At 43.5% G+C, this 16,519-nt stretch overlaps 1 protein-coding gene across 1 annotated transcript in view; it reads left to right on the top strand.

The window, feature by feature from the left end:
• The window catches only part of LOC139761627 (putative neural-cadherin 2), a 216,499-nt gene that overhangs the window by 129,381 nt on the left and 70,599 nt on the right, over positions 1 to 16,519 (top strand). The window contains 1 exon segment of the mRNA XM_071685900.1: positions 1,747 to 1,946. The gene's annotated coding sequence lies outside the window, so the exon portion shown is untranslated.

Genomic DNA, 16,519 nt, shown 5'->3' with positions numbered 1-16,519 from the left:
TCACCAACCACTAATGGCCAACGTTACTGGGAAGGTGACCACGTTCACAGTTAACTCATTTCAGATTCTGCGCCGAAAAGGAAGAAATCGGCAGAGCAAGTAAACATACCAGATTACAATACCCTAAAGGACCCAGACTTGAATAAATCATACTCCTTATGCAGGAAACTTCTCCTACTCTAAAGATATATCATAGTCTACCAGCAAATCCGTAGACAGATATATATATATATATATATATATATATATATATATATATATATATATATATATATATATATATATCCCTGGGGATAAGGGATTAAGAATACTTCCCACGTATTCCCTGCGTGTCGTAGAAGGCGACTAAAAGGGGAGGGAGCGGGGGGCTGGAAATCCTCCCCTCTCGGTTTTTTTTAATTTTCCAAAAGAAGGAACAGAAGGGGCCAGGTGAGGATATTCCCTCAAAGGCCCAGTTCTCTGTTCTTAACGCTACCTCACTAACGTGGGAAATGGCGAATAGTATGAAAAAAAAAATATATACATATATATATATATATATATATATATATATATATATATATATATATATATATATATATATATATATATATATATATATATATATATATATATATATATATATATATATATATATATATTCCTATGAGTCCACGGGGAAAATGAAACACGAAAAGTTCCCAAGTGCACTTTCGTGTAATAATCACACCATCAGGGGAGACACAAGAGAGAAATATAAGTCAGTTGATATACATCGAACAGACGAAGCTAGGACGCCATTTGGTAAACATGTTTACCAAATGGCAGCTTCTTCTCTTCGATGTATATCAACTGACTGTTATATTTCTCTCTTGTGTCTCCCCTGATGATGTGATTATTACACGAAAGTGCACTTTGGAACTTTTCGTGTTTCCTTTTCCCCGTGGACTCATAGGAATATCTTGATCACGCGCAAAATTGTGATCCTTTCCAACATATATATATATATATATATATATATATATATATATATATATATATATATATATATATATATATATATATATAGACTTGCAGAAGTATTATAGATTGTGAATATTCTGGATACCGAATATTCTATATACCGAATATTCTGGGCACTGTTATTCCGCCATGATTCTCATAAACCAAAACATGAAAACGGGGGAAAGAAAATATCTCTGTGTTATCATTCTCTTATCGCTCATATGGAGTCTTGTTCGCTGTGAATGTCGGTCGCTCGATCCTGAGCACGCCAGCATCGCCCAGTAAAGTATAATAGGAAGGAGCGTTCGAGTGATATTATGCCTTATTAAGACGAATTTCACGGCCATAGTCTTGTAATCATACACTGCAGTTATGGTAATCATACATCCAAAGCTTGGCCATGAATAATGTATAATGTATAACTGTACGATAGTTTTTTTATTTTCAATTCACTTCGTTAAGCGCCCGTTTTACCAGCAATGCATCTTTTTTTTTTGGTCCCACCTGTGTGGGCCTACCTAACTCCCGCTTGAATTAGCGTCCAAATATCATGTACGCTTTTAATGCAGGGGAAATACTAGTGGTGGATGGAGAGAACAGGAGACAGAATTCATTGCGATTTGTGTGTGTGTGTGTGTGTGTGTGTGTGTGTGTGTGTGTGTGTGTGTGTGTGTGTGCGTGCGTGTGTTTGAGTTACAGATGAAGTGTGTTTGGATTCAAGGAGGAAATGTTACTAAATGTCAGATCATTTCACACCCACAGGTTCGTTCCGTCGTGCTCAAGGGGTCGAACCGTAGTGCTCAAGGGGTCGAACCCCACGAACTTCACAAGATATCAGGAACCTCACTGAGGCTTCGAAACAGTCTCGGTACTACATAAGGCAACGCCTGAGGACACGCTGTGGCCCTGACAAGTTTCCAAAGGCTCAGATACCCTGTGCATTACACTACATCCGGCTGCAAGTAAGTTTAGATTCAGTCTTCCAAAAAAATCATACGTAAATAGTCTAAAACACACACACACACACACACACACACACACACACACACACACACACACACACACATGCAAATAACCACAGGAATGAAACATGATAAGTTCCCAAGTGCACTTTCGTGTAATGATCACATCGTGAGGGGGAACATACATATATATATATATATATATATATATATATATATATATATATATATATATATATATATATATATATATATATATATATATATGTGTGTGTGTGTGCTTGTGCTTGTGTGGATGGTGATCCTGCCCCATGGCTGTCTCGGGGTAGTCTTAAAGAGACCCTTTATGGGCGACAGACCCTTGTAATATACAGGATAACTAATCCTCATCATCCCATGTTGATCTCGGGAGGGGAAACGTGATTTATCACTGTTGATGTAATAATAGTTAAAGACGAGGCTCGCAAACTCGCACGTGTGTGTGTGTGTGTGTGTGAGGGGCACATCCCTCCTGTACACCACTGATGGTATGTTCGGGAATGACAGTGTGTCATGCGAGGGGGGAACGTAGAAGGTTGTTTGTAAGTGTACATGGGTTGGTTTGTAACTATAAGTGTACATGGGTTGTTTGAAGTGTAAGTGTACATGGAGGGTTTGTTTGTAAGTATAAGTGTACATGGGGTTGTTTGAAGTGTAAGTGTACATGGGGGTTTGTTTGTAAGCATAAGTGTACATGGGAGTTGTTTGTAAGTATAAGTGTACATGGGGTTGTTTGAAGTGTAAGTGTACATGGGGGTTTGTTTGTAAGTATAAGTGTACACGGGAGTTGTTTGTAAGTATAAGTGTACATGGGGTTGTTTGAAGTGTAAGTGTACATGGGGGTTTGTTTGTAAGTATAAGTGTACATGAGGTTGTTTGAAGTGTAAGTGTACATGGGGGTTTGTTTGTAAGTATAAGTGTACACGGGAGTTGTTTGTAAGTATAAGTGTACATGGTTGTTTGAAGTGTAAGTGTACATGGGGGTTTGTTTGTAAATATAAGTGTACACGGGAGTTGTTTGTAAGTATAAGTGTACACGGTTGTTTGAAGTGTAAGTGTACATGGGGGGTTTGTTTGTAAGTATAAGTGTACATGGGGTTGTTTGAAGTGTAAATGTACATGGAGGTTGTTTGCGGGTGAAGGTGATGGCATGTTGTAAGGGACCTTAGACGCCTCGAATATGACACTGACATCTGTCCTTTAGTCAATGTGAGGCAGGAGGAAAAATTAAATTTCCGTAAACGAATCATTTTTCCCATCCGAGAATAGGATGCATCAAAAACGTCAACATGGAGATGAATCTTGATGACGAAGACTTTTGTGTTGAAATGCATAAAAATTCCTTTGTATTCAGTGCTTTTATTCTTTTTTTCCCCCACCCCACCTTAAACTTCTAATTATTCTGATTGCTTTGTTTACGGTAAAAAAAAAAAAAAAATAGGAGTCTCTTCTTGCTTTGTGAGAGACGCGAATATACAAAAACGTTCAACATGCAGGAGTTTAGAAAAGGCTTCGTCTTTTTTTCTTTTATCTAGTTCGTGCCTGGAATTGTAGACTTGATCATCTCAATAGATGCAGGCGGCAGCGGTGGTGAGGGACAGGTGTGTGGTAGTGGTGAAGACAGGTGTGTAGTAGTGGTGAGGACAGGTGTGTGGTAATGGTGAGGAGCAGGTGTGTGTGGTAGTGGCGAGGACAAGTGTGTGGTAATGGTAAGGACAGGTGTGTGGTAATGGTGAGGACAGGTGTGTGGTAATGGCAAGGACAGGTGTGTGGCAATGGTGAGGAGCAAGTGTGTGGTAATGGTAAGGACAGGTGTGTGGTAATGGTGAAGACAGGTGTGTGGTAGTGGTGAGGACAGTGTGTGTGGCAGCGATGAGGACAAATGAGTCTGTTGCTGCTGATAATAGCCAATCTAGCCAGACTGTTCGAAATAACTTTAGACGCAAAAAAAACACGAGTACAAACTCAAGGCTGTCACACCCACAAGATCGTACCGTCGTAATCAAGGAGTCGAACCCTTTGATCACAAGATATTAGAAACCACGCCGAGGCTTCGAAACAGTCTCGGTTTCCACACAACACAACGCTTGAGGACACGCTGCAATCTGACAAGTTTCCAAAAGCTTAATTACACTGTGCATTGCATTACATCCAGCTGATCTCCCATCTTCCCTTCCAAATTACACACAGGAACGCAAGACTATCTTTCTCGAGCGTGATTTCGGCCGAAGTTCTCAGATCAAACGCTAATATCACACACAAGAAGAACTCCCTCCGAAAATGACGAAGCTGTAGAACAAAGTGGAATATATATATATATATATATATATATATATATATATATATATATATATATATATATATATATATATATATATATATATATACACGAGATACGTGGGTATAACCAGGACATATGAAGCGATCAAGGAAAAGCTCCAAGTCGTCTGTGGGACTAGGTTATGGATGGCGGGGCTCTGCGCTCGGTACATTACACATGACAGCTAGACACTGGGTGTGTGCAAATGAGGCTATTGTTCCATTGTTCCTCATGCTACTTCGCTGAAGCAGGAAAGGCAAATAGGTAGCAGCGACATCACCAATAGAAGCGGCGGCAACAGCTTATAATCATCACTATCATTATATCTACTATTATCATCTTCACTATCATCATCATCACTACAATCATCATCACTATTTGTATCATCACTATCATCATCATCTCTATCATCATTATTATCATTATCATGAGACGCAAAGGTCAAGAACACACACACACACACACACACACACACACACACACACACACACACACACACACACACACACACACCTTGCTTCAGGCGACTGTGTATTAACAAAAGGGGAACAAAGAGGACCCACATTCTCACTGGGTATCCAATAATAGACTCCAGTCTACAGATTTCCCTCAATCATATCCAGGTGACAGGACGTCAACGATAATATTGGCTAGATTATTTAACTCTGGTCCCCAGATGAGAAGTTATAGATTTTGGAGAGTAGAGCGAAGGTTAGAGTCTACTGTTAAGATTCTCGGGTTAATGAGGGACGTCTTTTGAAAGGAAAGGAGGTGTGGACCGAAGAATTTTTGAGGAAGGGTTCTAGGTATTAGACGAATGATGAGGGACGATTAGGAAGACTTGGGTGTGAGTCCTAAGACGACAAGAAAGGGAGGATGTAGACGACTTGTAGATTTTGTTGATACACCAAAACACTGGAGGTAAATCAGATGAATCTCTTAAGGTTCGAAACGGCACGAAGAAGAATGAGAATGGAACGCTGTTGGAAAATGAGGGATACATCAGGAAGCGTGAGTGAAAGTAGATTACGCAACTCCACTATGGATATCTACATGATGGCATCTCCACATGCTCCGGGGCCTCCACATGCCGGCACCTTCATGTGTTGAGACCCCCTACATGCATGTAGTTCCACATTCTGGAAACTTTGTATGTTGGGGGCCTTCTCATGCTAAATTCTCTAGACTCTGTCTTTCTTCATCTTTACATACCACATGCCCCAGTTCGCTGATTGGTATAACCTAATGAAAAAGTATATATTCTTATATACAGATATATCATATTCTGTACATATACAGACATATCATAGTCTACCTAACCTTAAGCCTAGACACAGAACTGTGTGGACTCACTCTATGCCCTACTATGTCACTGCAGGTCTGTGCAAGTCTAAAACTGATGTAAAAGTTTCGATGCTGCCAAATGAAAGGGGATTGCAACAGATTGTTGTCAGATCTTGAGGGAGTTAGCGGACGAGAGAAGCGAAATGAAATCTGGTGGACAGGTAATGGAAGCTGTGTGTGTGTGTTTCGTGTGGAGGGAACGATAAGATATTGATACCATCTGTCAACGGGGATGAAAGATGAATATGCAGAAGGAAATCTTATTGAGTTCCTTTTATGTGTTCGGCAGCGCGAGCGCAGGAGGGGAACTGCTGAGGAACTCTTTCCTACCTGTAGTGGTGGTAGGAAACGATCCACCATTGCTGCTACTGAAGGAAGTCTTTGGGGGATATTAAGGAACTGTTTCCTATAGCCAGTGGTGGTAGGATACGACCCACCACTGCTACTATAGGACCCCCGAGGGAGTTTCGTGAAAGTGTCAGGCTGACGCAGAACAGGTTGACTGGCTACACACTGCAAGTTGACAATAATAACTGTATTGAAACCTCTCGTCGGTAAGATCGCAAAGGTAGGACCTTGGTTCGAACCCCCAGGAGAGGGAAGGGGGGGCTTCTGAACTATAGCTTTGCAGATGAGGGGGGGCGGCTTCTGGACTATAGCTTTACATACATAAGTAAAAGCTGATGGAAGTCATGTAGACTCTACACATTACACGCCTCTGAGTCGCAATGACCCCTATTGCAGATGAGTCGCACATTCTCCTCCTGGACTGAGTTCTTCAGTCAAACGGATTGAACAAATAGTCATAGAACAGAAAATATGAATAACAGTGACTGAAGACCCAACTCCCCCCAAAATGAGGTTATCTCCCCACTAACTGTCGAGTGCTAACCACATTTCTATTCTAATTAGATGAGGTTAGCTTAGAAAAGCACAGAGAACTCTCCCTTCACTCCTTCCTGCAAAATCCTCACCTCCCTTTAAGCCGTGGTGACTCCAAACACTTCACGTCTGCTTGCCACGGGCCATTACAAAGAAGAAGATAATGACGATAATAATACAATGATTTTCATAATGCCGCGGGGGAATAATACGAACACAAACCATAAAACAATAATACGTTCCACGGTAGGATTAAAGTGAGGTAGTGCACTTAAACAGGCGACAGAAACACCCAGCATTAGTGACAACTCTAATGAGTAACGTGATGCATGCAGGGTTAAAATGAATATCTTTTTTTTTACTTGATGAACACGGGACAAATGATTGTAACTGGCCTGGGGCACGAAAGAAGAACGAGGAGAGATGAGGAGGTTAGGTTTCGTAGAAACCGTTCCGCTGTCTGTGAAACACTGCATTTGAAAAGCCGGACTGCAGGCGTCAGGCAGATAGAGAACATCTCTAGAAAATTTTGGAAAACGAAAAGAATGGTTTCAGGGGAGGGTGTGCGAGAGAGCGTAGGGTGTAAACACTTCTCTTTTCTTAAGCCTCTTATCGAGCCAAACTTTTCTCATTTAAAAAGGGAAAAAAATATCTTGGTATAACCTTCATCGAAATGTTTGCCAGGCTACAGAAACTCGGAGAGACTAGTGGGGAAAAGTGTGGCCAAGCAGATACTTATATGGATAAGTGTGGCCAAGCAGATACTTATATGGATAAGTGTGGCCAAGCAGATACTTATATGGATAAGTGTGGCCAAGCAGGTACTTATATGGATAAGTGTGGCCAAGCAGATACTTATATGGATAAGTGTGGCCAAGCAGATACTTATATGGATAAGTGTGGCCAAGCAGATACTTATATAGATACTATCTCACTTCACGAGTGATATGAGACGATAGTAGTCCTCGTGTGTGTGTGTGTGTGTGTGTGTGTGTGTGTGTGTGTGTGTGTGTGTGTGTGTGTGTGTGTGGTGGGGGGGGGATCCTGGATCCAACTAGTCCAGGGCGGCTGGAGGGGTCCGCCACCATGGCCAGAAGACAAAACAAGAGGGTCCGAAAATGATGCCATCTTCGTTTTCCACGTCGCTGGATCCCCTGCAAGGAAATCCGCTGGCGGCGCGATGGATTGGTTGTTCTGAACTGCAAATGGGGCGATTCCCGACGAGTCTTCGGTTCACCGAGGCGATATATATATATAATCTCTTCATGACACACACACACACACACACACACACACACACACACACACACACGGCGAAGACGATCGCAGGATTCCCCAAAAAGAACGAGGGGCTTTTGTGAAATATATCACCCAACTCCCTTCAGATGCCATGAAAAACACACACACACACACACACACACACACACACACACACACACACACACACACACACACACACACACACATAAACACACACACACACACTCACTCACAAGAGACGGGGCCTCACGAGTGTAAGAACTCCCTTCTCGTTCTATAAACATAGGTCATTACAATCAAGAAATGAAATGCTTTCCTTACTGGCGTCGGGAGATGAGTCTTCTCTTTAAAAATCATTTCTTCCAGCATCACTGGGTCCTAGAAAATCCTATGTGACATCATCACTCGTCCTGGACATTGATACGTGACATCAACACAGGGAACACTTGACCTCCATGTGTGAAGTCATCCTCGATGGCTCAGGTGCCAGACATCACCTTGGGGAGCTGCGTGACATCAGCCGCGCCATTTCACGACTGCTGATGATGTCACCATCCCCTGGCGTGAGTGTGCGTGTGACTTCATTCGGGGAAATTTGTCTATCTCGCTAGTCTTAATGTCATCTACAACGTCGGAATCATCGTAACGCAGAACACGATGTAAGTGCATCTGCTGGTGTGGCTCCTCTCTCGAACCTTCCTCGTGATGTCTCCAACACCTTTTCAGGTCAGGAGGGCAAGAACCTGCGCATGAATAAAAGGAACATCGATCCCTATTCTATCTTCAAAGTCTCTTGGCTTTTCTTCCCGTTTCTTGTGGCACTTGGAGTCTGCAGTCACCCCTCTTTTCCACCTATTCTTTTAGCCTCTTTTTTTTCCCCCCTTTTGCTGATTACGTTTCGGTCTTTTGAAGTCTGTAACTCGTTTCTCTTTCGGGATCTTTTTAGGTTACTTTGCCGTTGGTACGTGTCTGGTGTAATGTCTGGAGAATTCTACGTAATCGACCTTTTTTTCTTTCAGTCGTTCGCCTGGTGTTTTGGCAGCCAGAGTCGATTCGCATCTTACCATGGACAGCTTACTTCTTTACTCCTTCCTCCCGAACCCATTCATAGCTCCCTGGGTTGGCTTAGAATCCATACGAATGTAAACGTCAATGGCAATGTGGTCTGTGTACACTCTGAGATGATGATGGTACATTATCATCAATATTTGTGACACCATCTTATCCGTTTTCTGTTTGGTTTTCAAATTTGCTGTGACTAAATTTGGTGGCAAATCTTCAAAGTTCGTCTGTACTTCAACCAAGGAAGTCCTCAACCAAGACCCCGTTTTCAACCCATTTTCCTCTTCTGTAAGGTAGGCTAGAAGGATTACATTTCATAAATGGGTTTCCAAGCGTATCTAGGGGAAGATTCTACGTTCCCTGACGCGCTATGGAATTAATGTCCTTTCGCTTTCAGACGTTTAAAAGCTTTAGTTTAGACAAGAGAGCTTGAGTCTAGCGCTTTACCTTGATCACGAACAATGCCACAAAACCTGACGTTTTCATTCGCTCGTTTCTTCTCCTCATCATCATCATCATCAGTCTTTTAATACATATCCTAAGTACTGCACATGTCCCGACTCCCTACAGTCGTCTTCGTTAGTCTTGGGAAATCCTTTGATACGAGCGTCCACGAAGAGTACAACCACACTATGTCTTTTCCAGCAACTTACATATTCCAATGGATTTCATGAGCTAAGCAGGTTTAAGGACATTTCTACGCGCTCGTTAATAAGGAGAAGAAGCCTGTAATTCCCTCCCGGTAACGCGATTGGTCGGTGTTCCTTTGGGGATGACGTCAAAGGGGGAAAAAAAAAGAGATATGATAAGGATCGGGGAAAGAGAGTGTATACCGCTTTCATGATTTTCGAAGGGAGCCTTTGATGGGTGAAGTGGCATCTAGGAAGCAGTGATAGGGTTTTTTTTTTTTATGTTAGCTGAGACGGCATGGGCAGCTGAGGCCCTAATCAAGGCCATCCCATTTCATCAACCAACCCCTAGGGATGGCTGAACTGCTGGGGGTGACTTTGGACCGACTGCCGCAACCAATATTCGAACCTATGCTCTCTACCCTGGACGGCCCGTGAATGCGTCGTCACGGTCAGGAACTCTAACCGCTACACCACGGGATAACACGGTCACCAGACACCTCCTCTCCTTCTCCCTCCCAGACATCTCGTGTCCTAATGCTCGCTCCTCTCATGTCCAGTGTACACTTCCCTCATGTCCAACGCGGATGGTCAACTCGGTCACCGAGAGCCGAAACTGTAACAGTTGTGGATTCCTTTTCGTCCCTTAAAACAAGGATTTGTATCCTTCCCCCCCTCCGCCACAGTGGACAAGAGAACCCTACATTAGGAAGCCATCGCTTGCTCTATGATTCCCTATAGAGTTACTCTTGTGTTTTGGTTTGAGTGCATCTTATCCTCCTGCTCTATAAAATGTTAACCTCAAGAGTTGGCACCATCTTCCTCTACACTGCCTCACAGGTTTCCTAATATGTTGTGCCTGGCTCTGTCCCCTTCACTATCCCTGACACTTGGGCCCCCTGCACTATCCTTAGCACTATCCCTGACACTGGGCCCTCTACACTATCCTTAGCACTATCCCTGACACTGGGCCCTCTACACAATCCTTAGCACTATCCCTGACACTGGGCCCTCTACACTATCCTTAGCACTATCCCTGACACTGGGCCCCCCTGCACTATCCTTAGCACTATCCCTGACACTGGGCCCCCCTGCACTATCCTTAGCACTATCCCTGACACTGGGCCCCCTGCACTATCCTTAGCACTATCCCTGACACTGGGCCCCCTGCACTATCCTTAGCACTATCCCTGACACTGGGCCCTCTACACTATCCTTAGCACTATCCCTGACACTGGGCCCTCTGCACTATCCTTAGCACTATCCCAGACACTGTGCCCCTTGCACTATCCCCTCTTCACTGTACCTCACACTACACACTACTTCGCCAGAGTACTTCATCAAATCCAACCATTGTATTTACTGAGTATGAACTAATTCGCATACTGTATCCATTAAAAGATAACACAACAACAACAACAACAACAACAACAACAACAAAATATCCGTTAACTTAGTTTGAGGTAAACTTGCCTTTGCTGTTGGCGCCTAATATCTTTTTTTTTCATGAATTATGCAAATCAGTTGCTCATAACTTTCGCCGTTTTAACAAGCGTACCAGAATGAGAATTTCGTGTCGACGGTGATCGGCTAATGACATAAGAATGATCGAGTCCTTAAAGGCTTGTCCTTCTGGATCGCAGAGTTTAGCAACACATCTTATTTCCCCATAGAGAAAAAAAAAGGAAATCGCTCGTGTGGATAGCGACAGCAAAGCACGGCATTGTTATATACAATCGTAACGCTGGCTGAAGACCTGTTCCTGCCTTAAAGAATTAGAGTCTAGGTTCAAAGGAACACAGATATCAGCTCTGTTCACTTTTCCATGACTGGTTATCGAAAGATGTCTGTATCGTTGCTCGAAACATGGTGCTGTTCAAAATCAAAAAATGATTTGAGGATGGGAACCAAGTGGACAAAAATTCACACACACACACACACACACACACACACACACACACACACACACACACACACACAAGCGAAACATACCAGATACGATAAGGGAATTATTTAATGTCTTGTCACTCCACTTCTCTCGAAGACATTGACGAATCTTAAAAGTTATGAGGAAAAAAAATGAATCTTTTCTGCCAAATAACGCTAATAACCTCGTACGGCTTGCGCGAGCGAAAGAAAATGAGAAAGGGATTCATTTTAATAATGGAATTAATGAATGCAGAGATTAATATCCAGACTGGAAATAAAAGGAACCCCATAAGAATATCACTACAAATTACGAAGTTGGGTGCGAAACAAAATACTATCACAGAACGGATTCTTGTGGCCTGGGGGAACGTCGGTCGGGTTATCTTAGAAGAAATATTAAAGATCCGTTATCAGCGAGATGGCGGAGTTAATCTCTTACAAGACGAAGGACGCCGAGGAGGGAGGGAGGGTGGGTGTTGAAGGAGCATGTCACAGGCGCAGTCAAGAGGAAGATCTGGGTAATTAAGTGGTGGCAGGTGGCAGGGGCTAATGAAGCACTATTGTGGACGGAGGAGGAGCTCCTCCGCTGGTGAGTGGATGTGTCGCTTTCTTCGTCTCGGATGGTGAGGCTGGAACGTGTGTCAGGACTGATGAAGAAGGAGGAAGTGTGGGGGGGCTGGAGGCCACTCCAGTTTATGGAAGTGTGGGGGGCTGGAGTCCAGCCCAGTTTATGGAAGTGTGGGGGCTGAGGTCCAGAAAGGTGAGTGCATTTAAACAAGTGATTATCAAGGATCATTAAGTCTGTTGGTTGTTTAGGGTAACAGGCTGGGGGCAACACAAAACGACTTTGTTTAACCCGCTGAGTTCGACGGTGCGACCCTTGACTACGACGAAAGAACGACCCCTGAGCTCGACTGTGCGACCCTTGACCACGACGACACAACAACCCCTTGAGCTCGACTGTACGACCCTTGACCACGACGAAACGAACCCTCGGGTATGATGATAATCAAAGGCCAGGCCATCATACCTAGCGATCGCACCGTCGTGCCCAAAGTATGTACCGTCCTCCACCTGAATCATCCACTGTGGTCAGGGCATTCGACTGCATACATCAGGAGCTGGTTTACGGAAGGAGTGAAAGCGAGGCGTCACATCATAGCCGCCCTTTGAGGACCCCAACCTTTCGTGGCGAACTTACAAGGTCACCAGACAAAGCACACTGTAAAATCTCTTTCCCTCTTGAAGGAATGTCACGGGTGCTTCTTCATCGTGCATAAATATGAGAAGTTTTGCCTCCGGGAGAATTGGACCCTGAGGACGCTTCCCGTAGGTGCTTCCGTGGAGGAAGGGTTTAGTGTCGCTGACCGTATATCATGCGCGGGTCCGCCGGAGTTCGAATTCCAGACGGGGCAGGTCAGTCAGTTCACAGCCAACCCAATTTTTCAGAGCGGATGAGAAGCTAATCTCTCGCGGTATGATCACCTCATCAACATAATCGACAGAGCGAAAAACAATTTCCATAAATCAATTTGCACCATACAATTTGTGTACGATAACCTGTACCATAATTAGTAATACGTATTCACCTCAGGTGAATAAAGTCATCCTTACTGGCGAACTCCTTTGAGAATCAAGTTTCAGCCTTGCAGGAAACTCCTTTGAGTATCAAGTTTCAGCCTTGTAGAGAAACTCCTTTGAGTATCAAGTTTCAGCCTTGCAGGGGTACTCCTTTGAGTATCAAGTTTCAGCCTTGCAGGGGAACTCCTTTGAGTATCAAATCTCAGCCTTGCAAGGGAACGTCTTTGAGTATCAAGTTTCAGCCTTGCAGGAAACTCCTTTGAGTATCAAGTTTCAGCCTTGTAGAGAAACTCCTTTGAGTATCAAGTTTCAGCCTTGCAGGGGAGCTCCTTTGAGCATCAAGTTTCAGCCTTGCAGGAGAACTCCTTTGAGCATCAAGTTTCAGCGTATAAGAAGGATTTTCAGTCACTCTTAGAATTCAATCGTCTCTCCCTCCCTGTGTACAGAATTTAAACCCATGCTTTTGGGGAAGACTGCGGCTAGTGGAGAGCGTTCCCCTCTCTGGCAACACCACACGGGGACCCACCCTAGCAGATTTCAACCCTGCAGCTGATTGCAGAGGCAAAGCTTTTATGTGGGAGGAAAATGAAGGGGGAAAAAAAAGGAGCGGCATCTCTCTATCTCTGCAACTGCATTGCCAGATTATCTCAAAAGATGTTGGCAGCTGTGATGATGGTCGTACCAAGATTCTATATTTTACCTTAAGCCAGATATGGACTGTGTATGGCAGGTGTGTTCGTGCCTTAGTTGTCAGTGTGAAGTATCAAGATTGTACAGCCTAAACCTTGAGCACAGCAGTATAACCCTTGAGCACGACGGTACTGCCCTTGAACACGACGGTGTACGACCCTTGGGCACACCAGGGACGTGCCATAGCAGTTGTCAAAGGAGAAGGGATTCAATTACGTTCTTGAGGACTTACAGAGTAACCGATGTGTCAGATCCTTTGACCAAGGTGTTGAATCGACGTGTTGTAGAGGCTAGATTACTCTAATACACACAGCAGATCGCATATCATTTGCATATGATGCGTGTGTATCAATACGTCATGAGTGATACACACACACACACACACACACACACACACACACACACACACACACACACACAAACACGCACAAGCACGCACATATATATGTGTGTGTATGTGTGTCCAAATGAATCTAACTAAATTAACATTTTGTTGTTATTTTGAAATACAACCCAGCATTTCCTGTCCCTAAACCACGAGGATAGACTCGCCCGTAAAGTGAAATACACATCCACGCTAGAAATAACTTGATTTACACATACACGGAATAATTGCTTCTGTACCACAAGCAGGTGCACATCCCGATTATTTTTTCCTCCCAGGTTATGGTGCCGGGACATATGAAAGAGCATTGTCCCCCTTCACCATTAATAGTTTTATGCCACAGAAATAATGCACTGGGGTGAAATTTTGCTTTTTTTTTTTTAAAGGGGCTTCCCAGGGCTGTAAAGCAAGGAGACATAAGGGACCTGGAGATATATAAAGAGAGAGAGGGAGTAAATGATGTGTAAGCAAAACAAAAGAGGAAATAGAGAACGATTGAGGAATGTGAAATTTATATGAGTTTAAAGAGAGTCTCATTGTGAGTATATTGTGTGGGAATATGTCATCATATTCGCGTTAAGTTTAGAGACGAATGTGAGTGAAAGTGACCTTTTTCTTTTAGAATTAGGAGAGAAAATGTGGGTTATTAGATGAAATATTTTTTCATGATATGAAAACACGTCATAGCATGAAAAATATATATATGTCTGGCGGTGAAAATGAAAGGATAGAGAATATAAACATTTTCCACTACGAAGACCTCTGTGGGGTCGTGTTATAAGCACTCTACTTTTGAGTTTAAGTGGATTTTTCACACTTTGGTGTCTGCGAAACAAAGTAGGTTTACCAGAGAGAGAGAGAGAGAGAGAGAGAGAGAGAGAGAGAGAGAGAGAGAGAGAGAGAGAGAGAGAGGAGGGGGGCGGAACTCTTCGGGGAAAGCGAGCCACAGTTGCACAATTCTTGCGCCAACTTTCCCAGAGAACGTGAGTGACGGAGAAGATTTCTAACAGCGACCAAGTTTTGTAACGAAAGCCATTAACACGAGAGTATGCGGAGGGTGAAGCTAGCTTTTCAGCCAAGTATAGAATATCCCTCTATCTTGGGATGCAGCTCAGAGGTGTATATATATATATATATATACCTCTCGTACAATATAAGTCTCGTACAATGAACTGCCCTGGCCAGGAGCCAAGGTCCCGCGTGCTGAACAACATGATCTATGTCAATGAGAAACATTTCTCTCGCCCGGGCTTCTTCACCTGGAGGGAACGCCCGCGCCCTGCTCAACCCTCAGTGGCAACCAACACGTAATGAAGTGTATCAGTGGACTCTTAATACGGCATTCCGCTCACACTCGCTCTCCTGGACGGGGAAAAGGATGACTGAGGACCTGGCAGCAATTCCTCCTTTACGCTACCTCGCTAATACGGGAAATGGCGTATAGTATGAAAGAAATATATATAGCTCACACCAAACAGGAGCTATAAAACAAAGTCCACATTACGAGGACTGGAATAAAACCGAGTTACTCTTTTGTTTCTTTTTTTTTATTTACGTTAGTGGTTAGGGAGAGTAAAAATGTAGGACAAGGGAGGGGGTGCAGAGACAAAAGACAGTTATAGAGTGTGGAGATGTATGGTGTAGGTTAGTGTCTTTTGCGTCTGTCTGTTAGTGTGTCTGTGAGTGTGTGCTGTGTCTGTCTGTTAGTGTATGTTGTGTCTGTTAGTGTCTGCTGTGTCTGACTGTCTCTCTGTCTGTCTGTGTGTTCAGAAGGAAATATATATGTATATATAATTAGGACAAAGAAATTATAGTGATGTATCTTACGCGTGGCTCTCTCTCTCAAGACTTCGTGGGCAATCTGTCTACCATCACTGGACGAGTGTGTGAACATATGATTTGGAAACCCCCCATCCCGCCACCTCATACCATGCTGTGAGCACATGATGTGGACCCTAGCCACCTCATACCATGCTGTGAACACATGATGTGGACCCCAGCCACCTCATACCATGTTGTGAACACATGATGTGGACCCTAGCCACCTCATACCATGTTGTGAACACATAATGTGGACCCCAGCCACCTCATACCATGTTGTGAACACATGATGTGGACCCTAGCCACCTCATACCATGTGATCATGGCAGAGTTAGCTATTAATCAAATCTAGCTGGATTAAAACATGATTTACCTCTGTTGCTGAATTCAGCCACTTGGGGAATACACTACTTTGTACACCACCAAAACACTGAACCAGACTTTATGAATTGACCTAAATGGGGAACAACAAAAAACCAGCGTCAGGTTTAGTAACGTATGGTCCTTTGCAGTGCTATGTGAATCGGAATAAATCAGACGCATCCAAAATAAATCAGACGTATCCAAAATAAATCAGACGCATCCAGAATAAATCAGACGTATCCAGAATAAATGAGACTTACCCAAAATA

Source organism: Panulirus ornatus, chromosome 41 (genome assembly GCF_036320965.1).
Source record: "Panulirus ornatus isolate Po-2019 chromosome 41, ASM3632096v1, whole genome shotgun sequence".
Taxonomy (NCBI): Eukaryota; Metazoa; Arthropoda; class Malacostraca; order Decapoda; family Palinuridae; genus Panulirus; species Panulirus ornatus.
This window is presented reverse-complemented; position numbering and strand designations above follow the sequence as displayed.